Below are 23,445 nucleotides of genomic sequence, written 5' to 3'. Positions count from 1 at the left end.
TTCTCATTTTTGCAGGAAATGGACCTTTTTCACAATGGCCTATGCGCATGCGTATGACTTTGGGGCGCCGGAGCGTATTATTTCGTCTTCACTAGATGGCGCACTATGGGGGCGACAGAAGTGGAGACCAGTGGGGAGACCGAACGAATGACGCGACCTTGTCGGCCCCACTCCGGAGGGGGGGGGGGGCGGTTTTGGTTCTTTGTGCTATCCACGTAGATTTGTTTTGACGCGCGCCCAGCATGGTTCGTTGGAGAGCCGCTAGGATACGACGCGTATGTGAAAAAGGTCCATTCGTCGATTTCACTGGGTATCGAAATCGATGTACCGCTATACAGGGTGTCCCAGAAAACGTGTCATTGAATTATAATAAAAAAACTACGCCACCTAGAATCATGCGGTCAACAGCATTTGTTCTTACTAGGTTTTTGCCACCTCCAAATGTGAATGTCATGTACTCCAAGTTTAATTGTGTAAATATTTGCGAACTGAACTCGGAAATTTGCCAAGTAATGGTCACTTTTTTACCCCACCAATATGAAGAGCGTGCCGAATTCACTCAAATTCATGATAATTCACAGTGATACTCACGAGCTATCCCATCGGAAAAAATAGCCGAATATCATGCTTTTCGGAGCACCGGACTATAGCGCGCGATGACTTTTTGAGCGCAATCGCTCGCAGTGCGACGAAAGGAGGTTCCGAAGCCAGCCCACAGAGTGATAGTAGAAAAAGTAACAGTTCCTAAAATTGGGAGAGGGAAACCATTATCCCAGCGAAAGTCGGACGTGATAAGCCGTGCCTGTTTTATCTCTTTCTGCGATGTCGGGGAGGGCTGGGTTTCCAACCTCCTTTCGTGGGACTGACAAAGATTGTGCTGAAAAATTCATCGTGCGCTATTCTGTGCGGCCTCCGTAGAGCATGATGTTCGGCTATTTTTTCCGATGGGATAGCTTCTGAAAATCCCTGTCAATTATCATTAATTTGACTAAATTAGACACGCTCTTCACATTGGTGGGGTAAAAAAGTGACCTTTACTAGGCAAATTTCCGACTTGAGCTCGCAAAAATTTACATAATTAAATTTACGTTAGACGAGATTCACATGAGCAGGTGGCAAAAACCCAGTACGAACAAATGCCATTGAACGCATGACTCTAGGTGGTGTAGTTTCTTGTTATAATTCAATGACACGTTTTCTGGGACACCCTGTATGTAAAGCCGCCAGGTTGCAGTGCCAGCACAACTGGCGGCGGCGGCACAGAAGAGGGTGGCGCGCCAGGCGAAAACGGCGTGGCGCGTAGCTCGAGCCGGAACTGACGCCTTATCAGATGATTGTGATCGTGCGTTTCGAAGGCCCGAAACGCCGAGCTATGCCTATGACGCAGATTATGTTCCACCGCCAGTACTCTGCCTTGCCACTCTAGAGAGTGCAATATCTCCTCGTTGACCCTCAAGGGAGTCAAGTAGCAACTCGCAGCGGCCAGCCGTCTTCCCGAAGCTACGGCGGAAGTCCGGAAGACCCGTTGCGTAATGGGTTGCATGCTTGATTTGGCCACCAGCGTTGCAGAAAAGCAGGTGAGGTCATGGGGTTAGTCTACCATCAAATAGGCTTACGACACGGTCATTTATGCTCATCTGTTCCACTTGATGCACAAGCAGGGCTTAAATGGCTATCGTTTCGGGAGTTTGCTGCCTATCTACAGGGAAGAAGTCTTCATGCTCACGAGCAGCGGCGAAAGTTAGTGGCACGCACAACGAACAAGGGTGCCTCAAGACGCAGCCCTGAGCCCTCTTCGATTCAACGTTGTTCTGTTCTTTCTGCCTCAATTCGAGATGTCAGCATTAGTATTTACGTAGATAACAGGAAAACGATGGGCATCATTGCATTCCCAGAGCTTCATCGATGTGGCGACCAAGCTGTTAACCACCAGAAGTATGAACATTTCTTTTGACAATGTATCCGGTATCTTCAGCTATATCCAGGCGAGGCTCCGCAACCTTTCAAAAAGTTATCATGCATTGTCGTCATTATACACACATTCATATAATTAACACTGACATGGCCACCATCCTGCCTAGGACTGTTGCAACTCCTCCAGATTTTCTTGTGATCCCCGGCATCATGTGAAAGAAGGTTGTTCCTGCATGCGTAGTTGAGCGAAGATCTTGTACAACTAGAGATAAATAACACACATTCACTCTGATTCGTCACATTCAGTATCCACATGCGTTTGCGTCGCTCCTGAACTACTTGCTGAGGGTACATCTCCCACCTCCTTTATGCCATGGTCATGCCGCTGCACCTCATAGGCCATAGATCAAAATCTTGAGTCATCAGTGTGATTCTTCACCACGAATGAAAGATCTCCAAGCAGTGTTGGCTTCCGCAGGGCTTTCTCCCCCGGGACTCGGTGCCGTTAGAGCATAGCAACATTCGGCTGCGAAAGCGCACGATATCATTTTGTCGAAATCCTTGCCATTCCACCATACCTGAGGTCGACGCGGTTGATGCAGGGGTGCCCTGAGCGTGCCGAAGCAGCTCAGTGCGTCGGACATACTTCGCCTGCTTCGACGCGATTAATACTGAGACCAAGATATATTGTTCGGAGAGTTCATGAATGGCGGAACAGCAACAAGGTCCACACTTTGCATGATACATACAGCAGAGACGGGGAGTACAAAGTAATGCATCACACCTCGCTAATGGGTGGAGGGGTAATGAGTAATGTAGTGCCATAACATTTTGGCCAGGTAATGGCGTTACTCATTACTTGGTTTGAAAACTCATGTATTGTCTAGAGCTAGCAGTTATGAATTGTGTGTGGTAGACGCAAGGAATATTGCCAAGCTGCTGTTTGACGTGAAAACGTCTGTAAGTTCGGTTTGGTAGCCAGGTCAAAATTTGCCATGCAACAAAATATTTCATGGCGCGATAACTCAGTGAGTAATAAACCGATCGCAACCAACCGGCTAAATCCAGATAGCTTACACTTGTAACATTCTACCTAATGAGGTCATTGCGGCGGCCGACGCAATCTCTGGGTGTGGCGGGCGCGTGCGAGACAGACGGAAATATACGCGTAGCGTACCTTGCGGATAGTCTATCTCGCGAACACGTGAAGCTAGGACATCGATCGAGGTGTCGTTAAAAAGCGCTTGAGAGGTTCTACTTGCGCCTTAAGTGATATCAGATTCAAGAACCATAACCAAAATTTTATAAATTTGCAAATTTGAAATATCTAAAATTTTCCAGAATGTCGGCATATATGAAACTAAAATATGATGAGAATCGAAGGAAACGGCAATCAGAAGAAAGGGCGGCTCGAGGGGAACGCAAAAAGCCCCAAAGTCCAGCACCGAGAGGTCGAGAGAGCTACGCGAGCGCCACGCGTACCGCAAATGTACGCGTCCCAAAATCCACACTACGGCTCGGACGCGACTGAGCCCGCCCCATCCTTTTTTTTTTTTTCAAGCCACCTTTGACGGGCCAGATCAACAAGAAGGACAGAGTCCAAGCGGTGCCATTCAACACCTCCTATGCTGCTATTAATCTGGCCCATGGTTGCCGATTTTGATTATACATACTGCTCTGCTTTGTCGACGAAGTCATGCATAAATGGGGATTTCGCTGAAATTATTTATTAACCGTCAATCTGTAACAAAGTAAAAAACTAATCACACTGGGCGCTTCAAACACCACATACGACCATGTTGGAGACTTCAGCGAAAATATAATGCCAAAGTAACCTCATTACTCGATGAAAGTGATGACAATACTTGATGACATTAATGGCATAAGTTATGCATTAGCACACACACATAATTAAATAAATACAGTAAAATCGTTTTGGCGCATTATAGCCATTGTCGCTGCTGCGCCACAGAAACCCCAATCGTCATCGTCAAGTATGATCGTGCAAGGTTATGAACTGAATTAATGATAACAGACATATGTGTCACTCAGCGACACATGAATGAATGGGAAAATGATGTTTGGTTCCATACCGTGATTCCTGGAATATCCGTTCGTCATCCCAGTGGGGGTTAAACTGGTGAAGTCTACGAGCCACCCTATTGTGTTGTCTCATCCATATTGTTTGCACGCTGGTCAGAGCCGGGTGTTCGTTTACTCTTCCATCACCTTCAGAGGCGTAAAAATGTTGTCAAGATCATGGTAGAAAATATAGTGTGGAGATACAAAAGGGTGTCTGCAAAGGGGCGTCCCTTCAAACTATTGACGCCAGCAAGGAATACTCTGCAGCCGCCATCAAACATGGCGTTAGTCATGACTAGACTCCGTATGTTCAGGCACGAAAAATGATACTTTTTTTTCACCTACAAAAGTGTAATGTGTTTATTCTAGGTTACATGGGTTACATGGTACACGAGTTACAAGTTACGTGCTACGTGGTTCATGCCTCAAGCCGCAATGGCTGCGTTGTTGTGTTGGACTTAGGGACGGTGAGAGCGGTGGCGCTGGTGTTGCTCTCCGGCGCCAGCCCGGTTACATTACATCTCCCTTCTTTAACTCGGGAAACGCAACACTTCCTTCCGCATTTTGGTCCCTCTTCGTGGTGCGTGAATGTCTGGCGACGCCTGGGGTGTTGTCACTCCTGGTGGTTCCCGACGCAACAATGCCTTCCTTTGCGTTCGGTGTGGCAATATAAGAAGGTCGTATGTCCTGGCGGTTCCTCCTTAATGTGGACCCATGGTCGCTGCGTAGTACGTAGGATCTAGGCTCCGTTGACGCGCAAACTACTATTCCAGTCGTCCACTGACCTGTGGTGTGCCCGCCCACACGAATCTTGGTGCCGGCATCCAGAGGAGGAAGAGGCTTTGCTGACTTGTTGTAGTACAACTTCTGTTTTTCTTTCAGCTCTCTTAGTCTTGTGCTGACCACTTGCGGTTCATTAACTTGAGGCTTGAGACAGCTTTTGTGTAGAGGAAGGAGCGTCCTCGTTTGTCTGTTAATTAGTCGCTGAACAGGAGAACCCAGCGTTGCATCTCTAGGCGTGTTGCGCCATTCAAGGAGTGCATTCCAGTAGTCTTCAGTTCCATACTTCTTGGCTTGGAAGCTTCTTGGCTTCCTGTACGCTTCGCTCTGCCATTCCATTCCCCTTTGGATAATACGGATATGACGTGCTGTGACTGATGTCCTGCTGCTTCGTGAATTCCCTAAATCCGAAACTTGAAAACGGGGGTACGTTATCTGATGTGATCTTCTGCGGCAACCCGTGAGTTGCGAATACTTCCATGGAAAACGATATGACGTTTCTCACGTTGGCGAGAGTCATAGGCTTCACAATGTAGCAAAAGGAATAGAAGTCTACCATTGTGATGTGTCGTTGCCTGCCCAATGTGAATAAGTCCATTCCCACTGTTTGCCATAGCAGGACTGGTATATCGTGGCCTTCCATTGGTTCTGGAGCTTGCCTCTTCTGATACTGTTGGCGTAGGCTGCATGACGCTACAATGAGCCGTATCTCGTCTGTAATACCGTGCCAGTATATGGCGTCTCGAGCTCTGAGCTGCATCTTTTCCATTCCACAGTGGGAGGCACATAGAAGTTCAACAATGTCTGGACGAAGTTTCGTTGGCACAATGAGCCTGTTCGATCGCAGTACTAACTCATTTTCTGTGTCGATCTCGTCTCTGTAAGGCCAGTAATGGACGGCTGATGGTTCAACGTCGTTCTTGTCGTCAGGCTACAGGCTATCTGTATACCTTTTGATGTGCTGGAGTTCCGGGTCTTCCTCAGTCGCCTTCTGGAACTCCTCGAGTCGCGTGGGACTGATTGGCAGCATTTTCACAGTGTTCACTATGTATGCTTCCTCAAAATGAGCCTTGTTTGGTGACCCTGAAAGCGCGACCGCTATGTACAGCTCAGTTCCCGGCTTATATCGGACATCCAGTGCGTACTTCTGCAGGTCAGGCGCATGCGCTGGAGACGTAGTGGACACTGATGAAGGTGCTTGTTGAAAATCGTCTCTAAAGGGCGGTGGTCGGATTCCACCAGCACACGCGGTTGACCAAAGGTGTAGTCGTGGAAATGGTGGCATCCATGTACAATCGCCAACATCTCTTTCTCGATTTGGGCGTATCTCATTTGTGTTGGTGTCAGTGACCTCGAAGAATAGGCCACGGGGTGTCCCTCCTGGAGCAGGACAGCATCATGCTGGCTTGCGTCTACGGAGAGAGTCACTGGCATGTTTGGGTCGTAGAACATGAGAACAGGAGCGTCTCTGAGTTGTGCACTGAGCTTGTCAAAGCCTTGCTGGCACGTGGGAGTCCATACCCAAGCAATGTTTTTCTTCAAGAGCTGTCGTAGGGGTGCCGTGGTTTCGGCCATGCTGGGAATAAACTTGCATACGTAGTTGACGATTCCCAAGAGGCGCTGTAGCTCTTTGACGTTTTGTGGTGCTTGGATTATGCTGATATCACGCACTCGTTCCGGGTCGATCGACAGTCCTTGTGCCGATATTATGTGTCCTATATACTTCACTTTGGTGCGTCCACTTTGACATTTGGATGCATTGAGGACAAGGTTTACCTCTCTCCATCTCTCAAGCACTGCTCGTAGTCTTTTGTCATGTTCTTCTCTCGTGGTACCCCACACGAGAATATCGTCCATCACTATTTCCACCCCTGGTGTGTTCTGGAAAATATGAAGCGTTGCCCGCTGGAACACTTCTGGAGCAGATGATATCCCGAACGGCATTCGCGTGAAACGATATCTTCCGAAAGGCGTTGCAAATGAACAGAGGTGTGAGCTTCGGTTATCCAGCCTAATTTGCCAAAAATCTGTGGAGGCGTCGAACGTTGAAAACCAGTTAGCGCCATGCAAACCGGTGGCGATGAGGTCCAACGTAGGCATTGGATAATGCTCTCTCATGAGGACTTGGTTCAGGTCTCTGGGATCCATACAGATTCTCAGTTTATCTCCACGGGTGACGACGACCATATTATTGACCCGTGCTGTTGGCTCAGTCACTTGCACTATGATGCGTTGTTTTCCATCTTCTTGAGCTCGGACTTCACACGCTCGCGCAACGCTACAGGTACTGAACGGGGGCAGTTTATCACGCCTTCTGCTTCTGGGCGTAACTTCATCCAATAGACGATTCCTGAGATATCACCAACGCCACTGAAGACATCCTGAAATTCTGCTTTTGCATCTTGTGATGTCACCCTGGCAGCTCTTGAGATCAGGCCAAAGGCTTCTCCAACATCTCCACTGAAAGTAGTTGGAACCTTTTGCGCCACAACTATGAGTTACTGGTGCTGAACCTCTTTCACTGGAAACTGATAGGACAATTTTTCCTACTGAGGCAACACGATGTCCAAGAAACGAGGTCAGCTGAGTTTCATTGGCATCAAAGCACTTTTCTGTGATAGTTCGCAGAGTGCTAGTCGATGTCACGTTGCACGTAGCCCCCGTATCTATTTTTACTTGTGTCTTCACTCCCTCAGTATGCACCGTTACAAGAAAAGGATCTCTGTGTGCCGTGTCCAGGGAGCCGATTAAAAATTCCGATTGCGGTTCCACTTCCTCGTCTGCTATTCCATGCAGTTTCTCCTTTGGCGGTTGTTTCGACTTCGACCTGCCCACTCTGTTGAAATGCCCAAACTTGCCGCAGCTCTTACATTTTTTTTTCCTTTCGTTGGCCAGGTTTTCCCACTGTGTATCAAGTAACCGCAGCTCTTGCAAGGCTCTTTCAAAGCATGGACTTCCTGTTAAGGGGCGCTGGCTTTCGCGGCTTGGAATTTCACCACACTGATCGTGACTGAGCTCACTGCTTTGGCACATGCGAATCAACTTGTCAACGTCAACGTCTTCTGCAATTATTTTCTGTTGCAGTACCTTGTCGTTCATGCCCAGTATAATTCTACTGCCAAGCATGCGGTCTTCCATTTCCTCGAATGAACATGGTTCTATTAGGGTTCTCAGCTCGGTCAGCCACTCGTCAAATTTTTCTCCGGGCTTTTGATCGCGGGAGCCCAACACATATTCACGGTATGTGAGGTTCGAAGACGGCTTGCAGCATTCCTCAAATTTAGCAATGACTGCATCGATGTCCTCGCGCTTGGACTCATCTTTGAACTTCATTGTGGCAAAGACTCTTCGTGCATGTTTCCCTATTGCAACTTGGCTAGTGGCTGTCTGAACATCTTTCGGCTGAGTATACAATCCTGTGACCTTGGAATACAACTTGAATTCGTTAAGCCATATGCTCCACGATTCACTCAGGTCCCCTGTCATATCGAAAGGCTCGGGAGACGTAAGCATGTTCGCCATCATGGGTCGTTGTTGACTCGGCGGGGCTGTCATAGTTGTAGCAGCAGAGTTACTCACAGTTTCGTAGGGATTGGGCATCTTGGGCGTTTCGTCGAGGTTCGTTGACTTCTGACACCATGTAATATGTTTATTCTTGGTTACATGGGTTACATGGTACACGAGTTACAAGTTACGTGGTTCATGCCTCAAGCCGCAATGGCTGCGTTGTTGTGTTGGACTTTGGGACGGTGAGAGCGGTGGCGCTGGTGTTGCTCTCCAGCGCAGCCCGGTTACAATGCAAAAAGGAGGGGGAAAATCCCGATTTAGGCACAGAAACTGGACTTATACAGGATGTCCCAGAGAACGTGTTATTGAATTATAATTTAGAAAACTATGACACCTCGGATCACGCGGTCAACGGTATTTGTTCTTACTATGCTTTTGCCACATCCTGATGTGCATGTCATCGAGCGCCAGGCTGTTTGCGCTCCCAAACGCATAATGTTCAGCTATTTTTGTTCCCGATGGGATAGGTCCTCAATATTCGTGTCCATTATCATGAACTTGATGAGTAAATTCGGCACGCGCTTCACATTGGTGGGGTAAAAAAGCGACCTTTACGCGGCAAATTTTAGAGTTCAGTTAGTAAAAATTGGCATAAAACTTCAAAGGGTTGCGACAGGTCATCCCAGCGTATGCCGGATAAACGTAAAAGAAAAAGAAAAAAAGACGGTGTTTTGCATCGATGTGAACTTGCATTGAAAGTTTCACAGCGAAGAGGGTAAGAGAAACGGAGAAAATGGGCACCACGGATATCGAAACTCATGCGGCTCTGACATCACAGACCTCACCGGCGCCAGTGAGGCAGCGCACGAGAAGTCACGTGTTTACGTCTGCCAATGGGAATGGACGCAACAATGAGGACGGTGACGGCTGCGCTTTGCACGGGAGTGCGTTCGAGTTGCCTAAACATCCGTGGTCTAGTGATGTCTACGGGGGAACAAGGGGCTACCAAAGACATGTAGCCACTGCGTAAGACTGCGCGGCTGGTTTCTCCAGGATACCTTGTACTTTACGTGCTGGTTTATTGAACCATGAAGCAACTGTTACTGGCATTAACGAGACTATCCTTGCGTTTGCTGACCAAGAGCGAGGGAGGCTCCGCCTCCGGATGCCGGCCAATAGGAGGACCCAGAGGGCAGGCGCTTCCCAAGCCTGCTTTCAACTAAGAGATGGCGCAGCGTACCGTTATTTCGCGTGTCGCAAGGCTTCTGCCATGGCGCACGAATCCAACCAACTGATGAACAAGGCTTAGACAGGAGTGCAGCTACCGTCATTTCGCCGTCCGCAAGGGTTCTGCCATGACGCACCAATAAAACCAACAACTTAGCCGTCCGTCAACATGGGAACGAGGTCAAGCAGGAGTCGTCCCTAGTGCAAATGGTCTGCAATCCCAACTGGTTTATGAAACCTTTCCCACTTTAAACCACTTACGTACAAAGTGGTTCAAAGTGGTTTTAAGTAGAAAAGGTTTCATAGGCCACTTGGGATTGCAGACCTTTTCCGCCTGGGGTGCGTACGCCGGTTAACGGGCGGCGAAGCCGTTAGTTAGATGGGTGCGCCGTCGCAGAAGCCTTGCGGCACTCCACACAACGGTAACGCTGCGCCATCTCTTAGACGAGAGCAGAGGTTGGGGAAGTGCCTGCCCTCCACGTCCTCCTATTGGCCCGCATCCAGGAGGCGGAGCCCCCCTCGCTCTTCGTCAGCAAACGCAAGGATAGTCTAGCGAGCTACTTCTTCACACACGTGTGGACAAAGTCCCGCGTTTTCATTGTTGTCAAGCTATATGCCTTGTCCATGTCTATTATTCGCAACCTTCATTTCACTGTCACTCACCAGCTCTGAAGCAGCTATCTCCCATAGGCCGGCGACTGCATCTGTCATACAGGGCTCCCTCCACTTTGGGTAAAAGCTCCCCACCGTTGACGTACTGACATTTAAGCAAACCTGCGTGCAGAAAGGGACGGGATTAAAAGTGATCTGGTTAGATCCCCCCCCCTTTCCGTCGCGCATGCTATAATCAGAATAAACCCGACAGTTCGGATGGTACAGGTCCCGACAAAAGTTTACGGAACACGCGAGCGGTGTATTTCGTCCTCGATGCGGCATTACCGGTGAGCGGAAACGGCCTCATTTACTTGTTCAGAGGGGTGAGCGAGTGCGCTGGTAGCGACACACCGCGGTAGTTTCGGTATCGCTTCAACGTGGTCGAATCGTGATTTGAATTGGCGTCGCTGCCGGCGCACTCCTTCACCCCTTTGAACCAGTGAACAATCCCGCTTCCGCTAGTCGCTAGGGCGTTGCACCGAACGGAAAATACACCGCTCGCGTCTTCCGTAAACTTTTGTCAGAACCTGTACCGTTATTATGAAGACTTACATACAGTGCCGGATGCATTACATTACATACAGTAATTTGCGGGAACTATGCTGCAATTACTTTTGCATGTGCAGTTTATAGGAAGGTTCGAATCCTGGAACATAATAATTATACTATATTAAAGAAGCAATGAGGTGACATTCAACATGACCCGAAGTCGTGTTTTATTCGTCAAGCTGTCCTTCGGGAGTCATCATGCAAACAGTTTGCGCTGCGTGGTGCATTGGCACTGCGCAATCGGAATTTACAAGAACAGTCAGAGAAAGCAGTCACGAGCGGCCGGCACGATCTTCGCGTGACGTGGGCAAGTCCCCGTGAGTTTGCGCTTTGTTCCTTTCTTCTGAGCTGGTAACTAGGGTTCCGCGCCTATGGTTTTTAACGAGTTTAACGTTTAACGCCTATGCTTTTCATCGTTGATTTCTTAGGCAATTGAGGCTTGTGTGTATCTGTCCCCTCTATGTTGTTCCAGCCTCAGAACATCAGTTTATCTCTATGGTTTTTATTTTAGGGCGGATTCGGCGCATGTTTTTCGGTGTTTATTTATTTGCATGAAATCAGTGTTTTCCGGTCATTTTCCTGGCGTGTATATGGTTCACCGTGTAGTTCTGGCTGAATATAAGTAGCGACATAATTTCAAAACTGGGCGTCTCCGCGCAGCCTTAAAACCAAAAAGCAATACAAAATTAGTCCTTGCGAGTCATCACAAAGGAACACTTTATCGTTCCACGGCGAAGTGGCGGTACCTAAACCGCGAAAGCAGAGCTCTTTTAAGCTTATTGCAGTCATTATTCGCCCTAATCTTTCCACGGATATTCATTTGTATGAATTGTTTTTCGGTCAAAAACAGAATGATGAAAAAAATTTGCGGTTCCGCGTTTCCGAATAAAACCGAAAACGCGGAACCGCAAACACGACTGAGCTGCGCAGTTTACATCCGGGGTCACATGATCGGCCTTGGAATGTACTCTGCCCCTTCCCTCTTTTTTCAAGAGTGGATGATTTTGGTAAAGAGTGCAGAAGACAGTCCTTGCCCCCTCGCTCCAGGACACCCGCGCTCGTCGTACTTTCTCAGGAGGTCGTTTTATTCGTTGCAAAACACGCCGCAACCAAAACAAAAGTTATTAGTGTGACCTCAGTGCTTCTTTAAAAATGTGCAAATAGCCCTGATGGTAGACATTGGACCTTGTGCAAAGTGGTTCAGCGACACTACACATTTAATAAAACCTACGCATGCGTTCGTCCGGGCCTTTGGTGGAAAGCTGGATTCGCCGTAGTAGGGATTCGTATAAAGACACTACTAACGATGTGCCGTTTGTAATAGTGGTTGCAGCGAACCTACCATCGACATGTAGTCGAAGGCTGGTCATGTCTTCAACATCGCTTCCGTAAATCTGGGATCCATCAATGTACGATGTGACGCCTTGTTGTTGTTCTCTGCATCCTAGAGAGGAGTAAAGCTAGGAACTGTAAGCCACAATCAATTGCCTAACCTGACCATCTCCTAATATCGGTTTGTGACGTTTTAATATAAAGCATGACAGCCTGAAGAATGTGGCAAGGGTAATCCATCCCACGAGTGCTTCTGGCAACACTGCATCGATTAATGTATTAATAATGTGTCATGTATCGAATACTTGTATTACATCTATAGGACGTGATTCGAATGGGGAATCCTCGACACACATCTGCAATCCCGTAGACCTGTTATCTTTCTGATAGTGTTACTGGCGTTTATGTTGGCTCTCCATTTGGTGATGAACTTCTTGCTGGGAAGATGTTGATGGCACTGTTATTGGTGCTCGCGGTTTGTTTCGAATGATGAGCCGCAATTAAAAGCGCCTATGAGCGCTCCTGCATGTAATAATGCAGTCTTTGTGCAATGTTGTTAGTCATATATGACTTCATGATAGGGCTTTGGTAACTACTGAGAAGGGCACGTACAGTACACATCTGGATAACAATATGCCCAAGTGTGATTGGGATGCTACAATGTGGTACATCTTGATCCGTTGTATACGCCGTTCTACATGGATTCTCAGTGAAGCGATTTCTTGAGTGGGAACAAGTTCTTCCTTGCTTCAACTTTCCTTCTTTTGTGACCGTGGAACGTTGCGCTTCACTACCAACGGTGCCAGGAGAACATTACCCTAAAGAAACATTGTCTGCCATAACAGAATCTCCCGTTTTCAAAATCAGGCGACAGAAATTCGCTTCTTTTAACTAAATCTTTGTCTGAAATGCAGCCAGTGTAAACAGAAGAAACATGAATGACATTTCCATCTGGGGATACTTCAATGAGGGACCTGATTGTGTTCGAAGATTATTGTCGAGTAAGTTTCTGACTGCAGGACGAATGAGCTGGGGACTTCACACTTTAGTTCAGTGGCATGAATGACTGCTGTGCTTGGATACTTCTCCTTGAAGGCAAGTGGCATGTGTTTGTCCAGACAACCACTGTGCCAGTACCTTTAGGTCAAGGTAGAGGTGATTTATTGATTCAGTCGGGATTCTGCTGGCCGTTCTTTGAGTTGTATTGAATCTGTGTGCCAGTCTTTCTGAAAGCGTTCTGCCTTCGATCCTACAAGAGTCACGAAGAGTTTGTTCCCAACAGACAGAGAGCATGGGCTGACCAAGGAAGAAATACTGTCACTTGATGTCCAATATTGTGTGTTGCGTCCATTCGCTCCTCGATCCCAGTACTCTGGTTGTGCCATGAATATATCGAATGATGGTATTCCGGTATAAAACTGCATGTCCTCATTAGATGTCTGGAAATTTCAGACTGAGAATGCAAGGCGCCTCTCTTCTAGCTTCTTCAATTTTTTGGGAGCATAGCAACTTCTGCTTAGGATCAGAAATCGTAGTTTTGGTTTGTTAGATATATTTTTCAAGTTGCAAAATTCTCTCATCCTTGCGTTGTATTTTTCTGACTGGATGGTGTTCAGTTTCTGCTTGGTCTCAGGTGTTGACTGGCTTTGTTGGTATTTGTGGATCTACAAAGCCTGCAGTATTTTCGGGACTAGTGCTGCATCTGAAGACTCTTGTATGTTCTCGTCAATGCATTTCAGAACACCAGCAATACTTTCGATATTCTCTGAACTACTTCAGTGAGCCAGTTTTCTCTCTTTAGGAGGCTTTCGTTGTTTGGATTCTTCCTTAAAGGGAAAGACCGAAGGAACAGCAGCAGCATGTAGCATTCTTCTTCCACTGACCACATTTTGCACGAAGTCGTTATTCTTCAAATGAAGCGAACATACTCGTACTTTGGATCTCGAAACATCGCAGGGACTGGCTCGCTTCGTTCCGAAAAGGCATGTATCTGGCAGCTTTTTGTCACCAGAAAAATTAAAATTGTGAAACGATACCTGAAACCACATAGGAATATTATTGTGTTATATTAATACATTATCTAGGATTTAGAGCACAAAATTAACATAAGCTTTGTGTGTGTGTCCGGTCACACCCTTGGTCTACGAATTTCGACGTTTCCTAGTTTTCTCTAATCTGGCAGCACGTGACACGAGGCAAAAAGCACCCAGCTGTTCTTAGCATCACAGTTTGCCAACACGGGGAGACAAACGAGACCGGAACCGAGAATATGCCGGACCCCGCATGTATCCAAAATTACGTACTGGAGGAGTTACCCTTACATTTTCACCTTTCGGTCTGATATTTCCTTTCTGTGTACAGCATGGTACAAAACAGTAACGCGGCATTGTTCTCCGGGTACCCGTCGAGTAGTGAACCGCACGAGGAGACCAAAACTAAACACCGTTATGCTCCAACATTACGTTGAGGCAACTTTCACATTAGCGCAGGAAGATGGCGCTCACATCTGCATAAGGCATAAGTATGAAGACTGACAAATTCTGATTTCTGAACTTTCCAGCATAGCAAGGTTTACGCCTTTGCGAATACGTAATGTACTGTAAAGGTGTAGTGATGTTTGGACACCCTGATAATGAAAAACTAATTTATTTCAGTTCAATGGAACGGTAGTGCAAACTAACTTACCCATGACGCACCTGGTGCAGGGAGCTGACCGAATGAAGGGCATACACTTCAGGCCGAACTGGTTGTAGAAAGGGTCATCGGGCGGAATATCAATAGAGTAACATTGGGGCACATTCCTTCTGCACTCAGATGAACAACATTCCAGGGGTGTGTTGGGATCTAGGCACAGTTAACATATGTCAGTCATGGAATTCGAAAGGTTTGTTGTCACATAAAGGGTGTCCACACTTAATATGGCAAAATTTATTTTAAATACAGAAATCTTATTTTGTGTTGCAATAGTCGGCGATATATTCTTGGTTAAGTGGTCCACCTTTTGGCTGCACTTGCGACCTCCTGGGTCGTTGCCCTCATTAATTTTCACTAACCAACTTTTTAATTACGAAGGATAGAAGTTCGGCCCAATGACAGCATCTGTTCCCCTTGGTGCACCGATGTCGTTGCCGTTTTCAGGGAAAGGTTCGAGCCGATATGGCTGTATCGAGAAAAGGCATCTCCGTGTTTGTGAAAAAATTCTGACCTCAGTTACCGCGGACACCCGGTATAGTGGTAAGTGACACATATTACCATGTACTGTACAGCGTAACTAAGATAACTGAAGTGCCGGAGCAAGGTCTCCCTTCTGAAGGAACACTTAGCGTTTAAATATCGTTTAAATACAGAAATCGTGAAATGAAGCTAAACAGTTGTGTGCTGAAACGCTCAAACAACGTAATAAACATTTTCAAAAGCTTCCACTTTGTTGTTTCCCCATCTCATGCTACATCATTTCGTATTCGTAAACTTTTAGTTATGTTCTCCGTCTCTCTGCATTGACAGTTCGTGCAGTTGTTGGTCATTCGTTGTTCTGAGGGTGAGATGCCTTTTACACTGCTGTTGTTATCCCAGATATTTGTAATAGCGTCCTAGTCAAAGTCATTTATATACATCGAAACCATTGTTAGGTTTTCAGTGGAGATGTTTCACACAGCCCACTATCTGGGTTTGCGGACGGATTTTGTGTTAATCCGGATTTGCAAACGATGCCTTGCATGGAAAATATAAATCCGGATACAAAATGGTTTCATATGTTGATAGACACTGAAATCCAGAACGAGTTTCGATTCGATTTATTGGTAAATTGGTTAGATTATTTCAACCTTATACGCATAGACAAATCCGCATCACTGCCCCCAACCGTGATACGAACGACGCAACCGAAAGCTACCTCAGGTTTAAGCGAGAGCACGAATTACGCGCCTTCAAAAGTTTGACGAGTGCCATGAGTTTCGTGGTTTCACGAGTCGTGATGTTATCAAGCTAGCTCGGATGACGTCACAGGTGTGGAGGAACGCAGCATCTCGTGGCCGCCAACATGTCACGTTTCAGCAGAACCACGAAGTGACTGTTCCAGGTGACGTTCACATCTTTGAGTTTGGAGGTGTCCTAATTCAACTTGGACAAGGTCGCGCAACAGTTAATCAGTGGTAGAAGAAACAATCTCAGTACGAGAGACGTCAGCTATCTAGAAAAGCCCAGGCTAAATAGATATCGGTGGCACCAAAGCTTTGTCGAGTTGCTCTATTACTTCTCTTGCGCAGAACTCTAACATGATAAAACGGATCGTTACATGTGCATCACCGGTAGAGAAGATAGACCTGACAAACACAGCTCATAAAAGACATCTTCAAACCTATCATGTCGGACGAGAACAGCAAGTTGGGCTAGTTGGTACGTACTAAACAACATGGTAGCGCGCCAAACAGTACACGTGGAACAAAAACGACGAGAAGGGGAGAAGCGCACACTCACAACTAACTTTTATTTGCGAATAGCATGACCAGGGAAAAACCACAACACAAAAGAAAAGAACAAACCGCGACACCTACAACACCCTCTCAAGGAATGCATGCTCTTTTTCTGATAGAGCGATAGACGCTTGACTGATGCAAGTGTTAGCTTCGGCCTTTACAATCGCATGAGCCTCTATAATCTCCCTTACGAGGGCCTTGCCAGCAACCCCAAAAAGAACAGTCTTATCAAAAACCGGCTCACACGTGCAGCGGCTACAATGCACTGCCAAATGGCCAGACGGGGCCGACCGAAGCGCAAGCGCATGTTCTCTTAATCTATCGTTCACACACCTTCCCGTCTGGCCAATATAGCATCTTCCACATGATAGCGGTATCTTATAAGTTACTCCTGTTCTGCACTCAACAAAATCCCTTGCATGCTTCTTCCCGCGACACGGACCATCAGCCTGCGAGTTAACAACCCGACACAGTCTACCAAGCCTATTGGGCGCCGAGAACACCACGGATACATCGTGCTTCTGACCAATCTTCTTAAGGCTGTGGGATATCGCATGCACATACGGTATCGCTACCCTCTTCTCTCCCAGGTTCACGCTCCGTTCCCTTCCTTCTCCCTTAACCGATTTTACCAAGGTCCCACACACACTCGTAATCAAGGCTGCGAGAAACCCCACATCTACGAGCCGTGAGACCTGACTAAGGCACGATCGCAACATCGAGTGTGTACAAGACCTCGTGATGGCAGACTTCAGACATCCTACAGCAATGCCTCTCTTGACAATTTTTGAATGGCACGAATCAAAAGATAACAAGGCCTTCTTTGACCTCGGGGAATAAGACCAACAAACGTGGTCTTCTTGCCTGTGCAACTCTAAGTCCAAAAAACGCAGTCTCCTATCCTTCTCTTCTTCATAGGTGAAGGTCAGGCCGTGAACTGCAGCACTGAACGCCTCAAGAATCAGTCGCCGTTGAGACGTCACAGTCAAAACTTGATGAGATGGCCGCTCCAGAAAGAGAACGTAGCCGTTCACATATTTACAGACCCGCACAACACCAAGGCTCGGAAGACACGCACTGAGTCGACAGTCCACATCCGCGACAGTGCACATAGAGCGACGGACCATCAGCCACAACAGTGGCAGAAATATAACGCTCAAGCAACACGACGAAATCCTCCACGACACGCCACACGCACTGGAGGAACAGGTTCCAGCTCTGGAACCTGTTCCTCCCAAAGGCCTCTATTCTTGCCCTCACCGCATCAAACAGCGGCACGTGAGGAATGGAATAGTAAAGATCCTCGACGTCTACAGACATCAGCCAACTCACCGCACTGCCTTGGGATTCCAGCTGCTCGATAACCTCCCCCGACTTCCGCATCAGATAAGGGTCGGGCAAGGGCAGCTTAGACAGATGCTTCTGTAAAAACCTAGACACAACCTCCTGCCGTGTCCTCTTTTCAGATAGTATAGCTCTCAATTTGCATTCCGGTTTGTGGGTTTTTGCGGTGAAAAAAATATCCAAGGCGTTCTTCTCACGCTTCTTAATTCCTGACAGTAAGCCATCCAAGTTCCGGGCACGACAGAAATCCATGACACTAGCCTTCGCTGCTCGGAGGACCCGCTCCTGGACCCGTGAAAATTCTTGACGAGAGCATCTTCCTTCCTTTGTGCAAAACATTGAGCGCTAATAACAACGAAGTCACCTTCCTTGTCAGACGTTAGAAGGTTATACTACTTGCCTCTGAGATAGTGCAGAACAAGGCCAGTCCGAACCTTACCCGGCCCCACACCGACCACATTCCCTAAGGCATCAGTTCCTTCACTGACAACTCTGTCATGCTCCTCCCTTGGGGCCCTTTTTGCAACAGACCGCACCCATGAGACCGCTTCCGGTCCAGATGCCTTAGGGGGAACACAGAATTTCGGCCCTAGCTCCAGGACCCGCATGACCCCCTCAGGAACCTGAACATCCCCGATAAGTACAGGGGGCTGCTTTTTTCTTGGAACGGGCCTGCAGGCCCGCCTCTGCATAAGGAGGCTCTTCGACCGCGCCGACCATAGGTACTCCAGAAGCTGGTGTGCCTTCCGCTTCTCACTGTGGAACCGTCGAACCGATATCTCAGCCGGCCCTCCAGCAACCACACATACAGAACGTAGGCACTCATTGTAAAACCTTGCCTGCGGGCACATCTCAGCGCGCACAATCTTTAGCGCGGTCCTTCTGTGGCCCTCAAAAGGGGCATAGCACCAAAAAACGTCAAGATGTCTTGCGTAGTAAGTTCATGATGAAGCGCGAAGGAACACGAGCGAGCCCGGCAGACAGCATAGAAGGAAGCTTCGTTGTTATGAGCGCTCAATGTTTTGCACAAAGGAAGGAAGATGCTCTCGTCAAGAATTTTCAGGGGGTCCAGGAGCAGGGCCTCCGGGCAGCGAAGGTTAGTGTCACGGATTTCTGTCGTGGCCGGAACTTGGATGGCTTACTGTCAGGAACTAAGAAGTGTGAGAAGAACGCCTTGGATATTTTTTTCACCGCAAAAACCCATAAACCGGAATGCCCATTGAGAGCTATATTATCTGAAAAGAGGACTTCGCAGGAGGTTGTGTCTACGTTTTTACAGAAGCATCTGTCTGAGCTGCACTTGCCCGACCCTCATCTGATCTGGAAGTCGGGGGAGGTTATCGAGCAGTTGGAATCCCAAGGCAGTGCGGTGAGTTGGCTGATGTCTGTAGACGTTGAAGATCTTTACTATTCCATTCCTCACGTGCCTCTGTTTGATGCGGTGAAGGCAAGAATTGAGGCCTTTGGGAGGAACAGGTTCCAGAGTGCGTGTTGCGTGTCGGCGGAGGATTTCGTCGTGTTGCTTGAGCCATAGCCTCCTATATACTTCAATGCCTGCCCAGTCGAAGCGGAACCCATGCGAACCGGCCGTCCACTGTAGTGGCGCCACATACACGGGGTATGATCATCATATCGCTCCACCAAGGGGATGAAACTCGCGAGTTCCTTTGCGGACTAAAGTGAGGCGCTGCGAGCCTTTCGCGTCATCAAACGTCATGAAACGTCAAAATTTTTACGTCGAAGCACGAGTTCTCTACCGAGAGCATCCCATTGGCTCCTGCGGCCGCTCCTCTGGTATGCGAGCGCTCATTGGTCGGTTTGAAATTATAACCTCTTCGTGGCGCGGGAAAGCCGGCACCGCCGTGTCTGGGGTGCCGGAGCAGGTCGCCGTAAAGTTTCGAAATATATGGTGCAGCAGGGACGCACGCAAAGCATCTTTGCCGGTGCCGCTTTAGATGGTTTTTAGTGCCCGTCGATACCGACTCTGCAAAAGTCGAATCCTCTTGGATACTTCTACAAGTAAATTCAGTGATAGATAAGTGGAAGGCAGGACTGCTTCGCTTGCTTGGCGCGACAACGATTCAAGAAGCATCTGTGTTTTTCCTCTCGATGGCAGGTAAGTCAGTTCCTATTCCATTCTGCCGCTTAGAGTAACATAGCATAGCACCGCACCTGTGGCATATACGCAACATTTCGGCCGGTAGAATTTTTAGTTTTGACGTTTTCTGATCCCTGTTCTGGCCTTTCTTGCTCAGGTATCAACTAGGTACTGCTCAACTCATATCTGCTTCAGAAAAGCATCTGCATGGACGCAATAGAATGGATATGCCACTCTGAGTGGTTGGAACATCATCTTTTGGTTTAGCAGCAGCACAGGTTCCTTTGTGACGGGTCAGCCTTGACATGTGCCACTACACAAGCAGCAAAGGAATATGGACATGTTTTCTGTCATGCTGGATTTGTGAATGTGTGTGCCTGTGCAGTGAATTTACTGAGCTACTGTGAAATCTTCCACGTGAGACATATCAGCTAACAGTGAAGGCGAAGTTGCTTCGGCATATATTACTCGAACTTCAGAAACAATTGTTCATGTAAAGTTTGTGTTTCGCGCAGATACAGAAGACTGCATATGTATGATTTGGAAATACCAATCCCGAAAAATAAAGCACCTTGTGCAACAGAAAGAGCCAACGCTTCCGCGTTTTATTTATTTCACTGGATGCGAACGAAAATGCAGAACCGCCAAAGCGGGGGAGAGAACAGAGGGGAAAGGGAAAAAGAACGCCTCGGTAGCGTCGCTTTACGTCACCCGTCACCCAGGGAGACAAAATAAAAGAAAGCAAAAAACTTCTCTACCGAGGCCCAACGATTGGCCCGACGTCAGAGGTCACGTGAGTTTTTCCCGACAATAGAAATATACTACACGTTCATTCCCCTGGCTCCACCGTCTGGCGCGTGATGTTTCGGTTGCGCGCGTGACTGCAGCGTCGTCTGCCTGCAAGCTTGTTCGGTCTGTCTGGTGTCAACCTATACCCTCATCTGCTTCCAAGCCTGTCACTATACATATAAATTGGAAAATTTGTATGCTCTTCGTTTATTTTGAGGTATCAAGTGCACCTCTGTGAGCAACAAAAACAACGAAAAACAACGTGCGTTCCCTCACGAAATGGCTGGATTTCGTCGCCACCGAAGCTCCATGGATCCAGTTCTCGAGCTAGTCTCTACAGTTCAACATGCTCGTGCCCATCGACGGATCGTCCGATCGGTTTTCCTCGACATAAAGCGCGCATATGATCCCCTCTCGCACATTTGTGTGCTGCACGCCTTGCGCTCGTTTGGAGTATCCGGTCGGCTTTTCATCTGGCTCCAAGACTTCCTTGCGGACCGAACTGTCGCTGCCCGTACGTCCCAAGGCCAAAGCCCTCAGCATCCTGTTCCTCAAGGAGTCCCCCAAGGAAGCATTCTCAGCCCGACACTCTTTAACGTGGTGATGGCCGGCCTACAATCAGTAATTCCTCGCAAAGTGTCGTTTTCCGTGTATGCAGATGACGTAGCCCTTTGGACAGTAGGAAAATCACACCCAGCTCTCCAGCGCCGCCAGCAGCTCGCTTTAAACAATATCCATACGTACCTCACGCACCTCGGGATGGACCTTTCACCCGAAAAGTGTGTCGAGCTCCCTTTCACGCGTAAAGCTATGGCCAATTTCTCTATTTGGCTTGGTACAAAGAAGCTTGAACCGGTATGCTTTCACCGCTTCCTTGGCGTGGTAATCGACTCGGACTTGCACTGGGCTCGGCACATTAAACACCTTGAAACTAAAGTGCAGCGATGGCTCCCCGCAATTCAACATCTTTCTGGCTCAGGATGGGGCTGTGATCAGCGTTCCCTGCTCGCGGTTCACGCGGTATTGGTGAGGGCGACTGTGCTTTACAGCCTTCCTATTCTGCACAGGATGTCAACAACTTCATTAAATACACTTCGGTCCCTGTTTGCTCGAAGCCTTAGTCGATGCCTCGGAGTTCCACGAATGGCTGAAACACGGCAAGTACTGGCTGAAGCTGGTGAGCTCCCGATTGAAGTTCTCCGTGAACGGGAAACGGCTCGGCACTACCTCCGTTTGCGTGCTCACATTCCCCGCCACCCGCTCTGCAGGAAAATTCGATACCGCCCTGAAAGCGACTTCTATCGGGTAGCGCAGAGGACACGCCAGACTCTCCCTGGCTTCATAACTAAGGACACTATACCACCGGAAGCCCCCTGGTCTCTACCGGTACCGCCCACTTTTGTACGCCTCCCAAATCTTCTGGAAAGAAGAGATCAGGTCCCCCCTCAAGTCCTCCGAGCCCATTTTCATGCTCTGGTACACGAGAAGTTTTCTACGTTTACGGCAGCATATACCGATGGCGCATCCCGAAACAACAAGTCCGCCTCAGCCTTCGTCATACCATCCGAAGGCGTAGTGCACGGAAGACGCCTTTCACATCCAACCTCCTCCACAGCTGGGGAACTCTATGCCATCCTTTTCTTTCTACAACACATCGCTGATTTTACACCCCGGGAATGGGCAGTTTATACAGACTCCAAATCTGCACTTCAAGCAATTGAAAATTCCGGCATACGAGGCCCATCCGCACCCCTAGTCACAGATGTGTTAATGGTTTACCACACTATCTACACCGCAGGCCACAGGCTAGTTCTCCAGTGGGTTCCAGCCCATTGTGGTGTCGTGGGGAACGAGCAGGCCGACAGCGCCGCAGAAGCAGCACTCTCGTATCGGAAACGGACCCGTACTGTTCTGCTGAGAGGAGACCGCCGTTCAATTCTGCGACGCCTAGTGACACCCCTGGCTTCCCGCCAACGGACAACCGACATTCTTCCCCCCTCTATGTTGAGCAGAGTTGATCAAACGCTCGCTTTCCGCATGCCACGAAACACCTCTCGTCAAGATGCTGCATTAATCCACCGAATGCGCCTCGATGTGGCCTTTACAGCTCAGTGGCGTTACCGCTTGAGACAAGTTGACTCTCCCACCTGCTGCCACTGTGGTGCTCTTGAGGACCTGGAGCATATTCTTCTTCATTGCCCTCACTACCAACCTTCCCGAACCACACTCTCCGAGTCTCTTCGTCAGCTGGACTCTCGCCCTTTCTCCCTACCGAATTTGCTTGGTTCCTGGCCCAATCCAGCCCAGCAACGCTCTGCGCTCAAAGCTCTTCTGACATTTCTGGACACCATCGGACTTCGATCGTTATTGTGAAGGGGCTCGTTATTTTATTCCCCCCATTCCAACCAGCAATGGGGTAGAGTATCCCCTGTGGCGATGAAACTCCCCACTCTCCAAGGTCAAAAATAAAGTTGTTGTTGTGAGCAACAAATAGTAGGTTTTCCGTAATGATTGCATGCGTATTCGGGTTCGCTTCTGCCAAAGCTAAGAAGCCAGAAAGTCACTAGAGGGCGTAACTAGAGTATGCAATTGTAACCTTTCGGATAAGGCTTGGTGTGTTATTTGTGCCCTGAAAGCACGTCCACTGCCTGCATGTTTCACATCAACAAATGCTTCCATGACACAACGCGAAGC

This window comes from Ornithodoros turicata, chromosome 1 (genome assembly GCF_037126465.1).
Source record: "Ornithodoros turicata isolate Travis chromosome 1, ASM3712646v1, whole genome shotgun sequence".
NCBI lineage: Eukaryota > Metazoa > Arthropoda > Arachnida > Ixodida > Argasidae > Ornithodoros > Ornithodoros turicata.
Note: the sequence above shows the minus strand (reverse complement) of the source record.